This window comes from Sceloporus undulatus, chromosome 6 (assembly GCF_019175285.1).
Source record: "Sceloporus undulatus isolate JIND9_A2432 ecotype Alabama chromosome 6, SceUnd_v1.1, whole genome shotgun sequence".
Taxonomy (NCBI): Eukaryota; Metazoa; Chordata; class Lepidosauria; order Squamata; family Phrynosomatidae; genus Sceloporus; species Sceloporus undulatus.
In genome coordinates this window covers 52096090-52102224 of record NC_056527.1, presented here as the reverse complement: position 1 = coordinate 52102224, position 6135 = coordinate 52096090, and positions in this window count along the sequence as shown.

The window sequence follows — 6135 nt, the reverse complement described above, 5'->3', positions numbered from 1 at the left end:
TGATCAAACATTGATCAGAATGGCGACTGCAGCCAGGAAATAAGAAGACTAGAAATGGAAAGGGCAGCACTGAAATAATTAGAAAAGACCCTAAAGAGCAAAGACATACTGAGTACCAAAATCAGAATTATCCAAGCCATAGTATTCCCCATCAGCATGTATGGATGTGAGAACTGGACAGTGAATAAAACAGATACGAAAATAATTATCTAAGATGTGGTGCTGGACAAGAGTGCTGAGGATACCGTGGACAGCCAAAAAGACAAACAAATAGGTTCCTGAACAGATCAAGCTTGAACTCTCCCTGGAAGTCAAGATGATGAAACTAAGGCTGTCATACTTTGGCCACCTCATAAGTAGGTATTACTCATTGGAAAAGATAATAATGCTAGGAAAGGCTGAGGGCAGTGGAAAGAGAGGAAGACTACACACCAGATGGCTAGATTCAATTAGGATGGTGACGAACATGGATCTGCAAGACTTGAGCAGAGCAGCAGAGAATCCATAGGGTTGCCATGAGTCAGGGCTAACTCGAAGGTAGTTAACAACAGATAGGGAACCAACTTAGCTTCAGTGGTATCTCTGTGAGACACCTTTATTTTCTTTCACATGCACTGGTCATTAATTTCTTTAGGAAAAAATACTATGGGACAGGCACAAGTGGTTGCACCCATTCTGAAATCACTTTCTTATCCCTAAAAAAGAGTTTCTCACCCTATCCACCTCCACCTCCCCGCAAAATGCCATAAACTAAGCTCAGATCTGGTCAATAATTTATCTGAGAGACAGTCTAATGCTGCTTCAGTTTTAGAAAAATATCAGTGTGCATGAAAAATGTGATACATGGATCACTGAAGGCTTAATGGAGCACGTCCAAGAAAAGGAAGAAGTGTTTGATAGAAGGATCTCTTCTTAAGACATAAGAAAGGACCTTTGGAACAATGGTGGGGATTGTATAGCTCTCCGGATGTTGCTGGAATGCAACTCCTGGCAGTCTTAGCCACCATAGCTAATGGTAAAGAATGCTGGGAGTTGCAATCTAACCATCTCTGGGAGCTGCATTATTTTCACCTTCCATGTTAGAAGAATGCAGCCCCTTTTGATCATAACTTGTAGTAAAGACAGATACATAAAAAAGTGTTTAAACATGTCAATATGCATGAACATGCTGATATTTTAATTTCTTGGTTTTTTCTTTTTTCTATATAAATATCTTTATTTTGTATTTAAAAATTACATATAGTAAAACTGAACAAACAAAAGACTATAGATATTTTAATTTCAGTAGGGGCTACATATTTGCCAGGCAGAGAGATAGCACATGTGACATTAGAGGAGTGCATTGGGATTTTACTTAAGAGTTGTACCACTTTAGTATCATGGGGTAGCCACAGACTCCAACCTGCAGCATAGAATTGACCCACAAAGGTGTCATGAGAGTATATGGTTATGTCAGATCTTGGTAGTGCTGGGCACCACTCCACCAGAAGTTATGAACCTCAAAAAGGCCTTCTGAACCCCACCAAGCGGATTAAATTGACAGGTTTATATACACTTGACATGTTATTAAATAACCACTTTGTAAGAGGAATCTGACTGACTGGCAACATAGCATGGTGGTGTTGTCTTCTATAGGATGTTGCTGTATCTGCATCATTGTAAACCATTCTGCACCATCACACGTAGGGACATCTGAAATACAATATGTGGTACAAGTAATGGCATGTGTGAGGTACGTCAGGCAACACTGGCTCTCAAAGTCATTGCATCAGAGTTTACAACCTAATACCTTTTAGATGTTTTGGAACATTGCTCCCATCATATCAGGCCACATAGGTCATGCTCATTTGTGCTAATGGGAGGTGTCATCTGAAACATTTGGAGGACTTCAGGTTGCGGAAGGCTGCACCACACTATGAACTCAATGATTTCTCCTTTCAAGCAAAGTGGCTCTCATTGTGCCAGGTCTTGTACGAGGTGTGATCAGAGAGAGAGACTACAGTATATAATAATGCTGCAGTAAACCCAGGAGAGGTAATGTTTCTTTTGGCATGCAAAGACATTCCATCCTGTAATATTTCATTCAGTTGAAATTAAGCCTTTTAGTGACAGGATAGAAGGTAGAATCAGACTCACAGCGCTGAAAGGGATATCAAAGATTATCTTGCCTGTGCAGGGTTAGGCAGGGACGTAGCCAGGATTTTGGGAAAGGGGGGGGGGGGTCCAGACTAAGTGCCACCATTATAATGGGGCTTGGGTGTGGCGGCGCAGCAGCACACATTCATTTTATCTAATGGAAGGGGGGGGTCCGGACCCCAAGAACCCCCCCCCCTTGGCTACGTCCCTGGGTTAGGCCTTGTCCCCTATTCTTGTTTAACCATAAACCTTTCTGGATGACCAGGGCCTGTCACTATCTCTCAGCCAAACTACCTCACAGGATTATTGTGAGGATAAAATTGGTCTCTGAGCCATGTATGCTGACTTGAAATCAATGAAAGAAGAATAAGGTTAAAAATAAGAGACCTCTGGTGCCACAACAAACTACAAAGCCCAGGATTTCATAAGACAGAGCCATGACAATTAAAGCAATGCAAAAGTCATTAATTCTATAGTGTGGCAGCAGCCATACAGGGCTTAAGTCAGTGGTTCCCAAAGGCAAACAGATCTGAACAAATCTTGCCAAGTAAACCCCATCATAGGGTCACCTTAGGGTTCTCATAAGCTGGACATGACTTGAAGTCACACTACAATGAATCCCAAACATTGGCTTTCCAGATGTTTTGGATTTCAACTCCCAGCAGCCCCATCCAGCTTGGCCAACAGTCAGGAATTCTGAAAGCTGAAATAACCAAAACATCTGGAAGACCAAGTTTTGGGAACCACAGACCTGAGTATAATTTCAGTAACTACTTATTCTTCTCCTCCTTATATATGTTTCCATTTCTAATTTCTTCCACTGTTATTTTATAGGTAGCAATTCTTTTGATGTGGTCACCATCCATTGTAGAACATCACATACATAGTTACTTCTACTAGTATTATTGCTACAATGGGGGTATAATGGGAGCTAAACTTGCTTATTACCAATATTGTGGCAATTAAAATAAGTGAGTTGCAAAGGTGAAGTATCTTTAGACAACAGTTGTGAATTTCAAGTCTCAAAATATTTAAATAAATTGCTATAATTGCAACAAAGAGGATATGATACAAGAAGACATGATAACAACGTGTACTGCTTAACCTTATTCAAAAGTCTTTATAAGCAATTCAATCACTAATATTCTGAAACATATCAAATCACACTTAAGTTGGTAGTTGGCATTGTAGTAATTAACACAACAAAATTACATTAAATTAGCACATGTAATCTTTTAATGGTTATAACACCTCTGGGATTTTATGCCAAATTGGATTAAATAACCCAACATACTTTGACTTTTCTTTCAGACTGGAAACACTAATGTATTATGTCTCCTGTGTCAAGATGTAGCAGATGTTCTGGAAATGGCAACCTGACACCGTAACCTCTTTTCTTTACATGAACAAACCTGTCTTGATTCTAAAATGGATGACAAACAGAATACATAGAAGCCTTTCCCCCAAGGAATTTCTGCTTAGTATTAAAGCCAGTACTTACAACGTGAGTCTATTAACAAGTCAGAAAAGACTTTCTTCACAGTCTCCAGGGAAGCCAGCCACATGGTAAACTGAAGTTATATATTTGTCTCAAAGACATTTTGCTGCCTGAAGCAAAAATGAGATGCCACTGCTTTCCATTTCATGTACAAAAAACCAAGTAGAGGAGCAGCTGAAATTTTCTCTAACAATGTTAATGGGGATGTGGTGGCTTAACTGGTTAAGACACCAATTCCGATGATTGGAAGATCAGAAGGCAGCAAATTGGCTGCAATGAGAGGAAAATAAAGGTAGATTCAACAGAAGCCGGAGGTTGGAAAATTTAGTTTTGTGTATTATGATCCCAGAATCATCCTGGGTTGGGCTTTATGGGAGATACAGCCCAAACATTACCTCCCCAAGTCTTTGGGGGTGATGAGAAATCATCTTACTACAAAAATAGCACCATCTTCAGGCCACAACATCAACTACATAATTTTGATGAGTATTGGCTTAGCTCAACACAACGTTCTTTTCTCATGTTACCTACCTTGGAGTACTTCCAGTGGTGAGTATTCTGGTAAAAGCATATAATGGTCTTTCAAGAGAGCCTCAGTAAAATAAAGACAAATGCTCTGCTGCAAAGCTCTTTATTTTGAGCTGAAATTGATGTCTGCAGTACACCTAGCAAGGCAGAATGTTTCAAAAAGACATGCCACAGAATTAACAATACTGTACTAGGTGGAAAAAAACAATAGGGTTTTTTTTTTGTTAAAGAAAGAAAAACTGATTGTGCAGTTCTAATCTATTAGTTTAATACAGTGGTACCCCGGGTTACGAATGTAATTTGTTCCGCGGCGCTGTTCGTAACCCGAAAGATTTCGCAAGCCGAAAAAGCCATAGCCGCTAGCGCTGAAAGCCGCGATTTCGTGCGAAAAAGCGCCGAAAAGCACCAAAAATTTTTTCGTAAGCCGGAAAAAAAAAACGTAACCCGGAACAGTTTTTTTCCTATTTAATTTTTTCGTATCCCGGAAATTTCGTAACGCGGTGATTTCGTATCCCGGGGTACCACTGTACTTGCTTTACACATATGCAGCCTTCATAGCATCTCCATTGGCAGATTCTGTATATCTAGTTCCTGGATCAGTCTGGGGCACCATGAAAGCATCTTTGTAATATCTCTTTGTGCTCTTCATGAAGCTGTGCTTACATTTACTAGATCAAACTCTTTTTCACTGGTGAATTTCCTGTCCGATCTTTCTCTTATAAATAGAAGACTAAAGTACTCTGCAATGTAATGGTGTTTGACTTTTCATGTGTTGTGTTAGTGATTTATATGTTCATGGTCTTAGATTTCCTTTTAAGGAAGAGTCAGAAAATGACCATAAGGCCGAAATGAGATAGAGCCATATTGAAAAATACAGTTTGCACAGAAAATGCTATAAGCTCCTAGTGATTTCAGGTTAGGTTAGGTTAAACATTCTGAGCCATGTTCTAAAACATCTTGACATGTTCTGCTACTCTGTGAAGGTCTGCAGTCTTCCTTTTTCCCCCAGTTGATGATTTAGATACAGTTTGGCATGTGAAAAGTTATGTGTTTTGACTGGAGTAGCAGCTGAATTTTTCTCCAACAATAGCAATGGAACAGTGTCTTTCATTGTACAAAAAAACAGCAGCTTAACTTAGGTCAGAACTTGGAAAAGTTGCTTTTTGTCTATAGCCCCAGAACACACAACTCCCAGAATGGTTGTAGTCCAATTACTAACTTCTGTGGGCTCAGCACAGCAATCTATGTGGCAAGTAGCTCTTTCATCGAACATTTTGCTGTCTCCTTTATTTATTTAGTTAGTTAGTTATAGTACTTTATTTCATTTCTATGCTGCCTTTCTCCCAGAAAAGGACCAAGGCAGCTATATCTGCTGAGGTGATTACTCAGCCAGATAGTAGGGCTGGACCAGACCGTAATATGCAAAGGCCAGCCTTTTGTAACTGCATCGTGTTTCTCATGGGGATTCCCTTGACTGCAGGCACTGAGAAGTCAGCTTCTGCAAGTACAGAAATTGTGAAAGAAAATCTATGGGAATTTATATTTACAGGTGATGTGTAATGACTTCTCTGAGCAACTACACTAGGGATGGTCAGAAGGTGCAGAATGGCACAACATGCTGATCAGTAATTGCCAGTCTATGGAACTTTAGCCTTTTTTTGAGATTCATTGCTAATGCTGCCATTCCCCGATCTTAAACAGCCCTTTCTTGATTTCACTGTTAATTTTTCTTTTGAACTTAACATATGCAAAACACTTGCTTGACTCTTTAGTTATCTACACAGCAATGTGTTCTACACATCAGCAATAAAAAATATTGGTTTTTTAAAAAGAATTATTTCCATTTCTCTATAAATGTCAAACTTGAAGTCATACTTAACCAAAAACATGCATAAGCAAAAACAGCTGTTTGCAGTTCAGGGATCTCCACCCTTAGTCAACATTTTACAGTATTTCAAACAAATAAAACATAT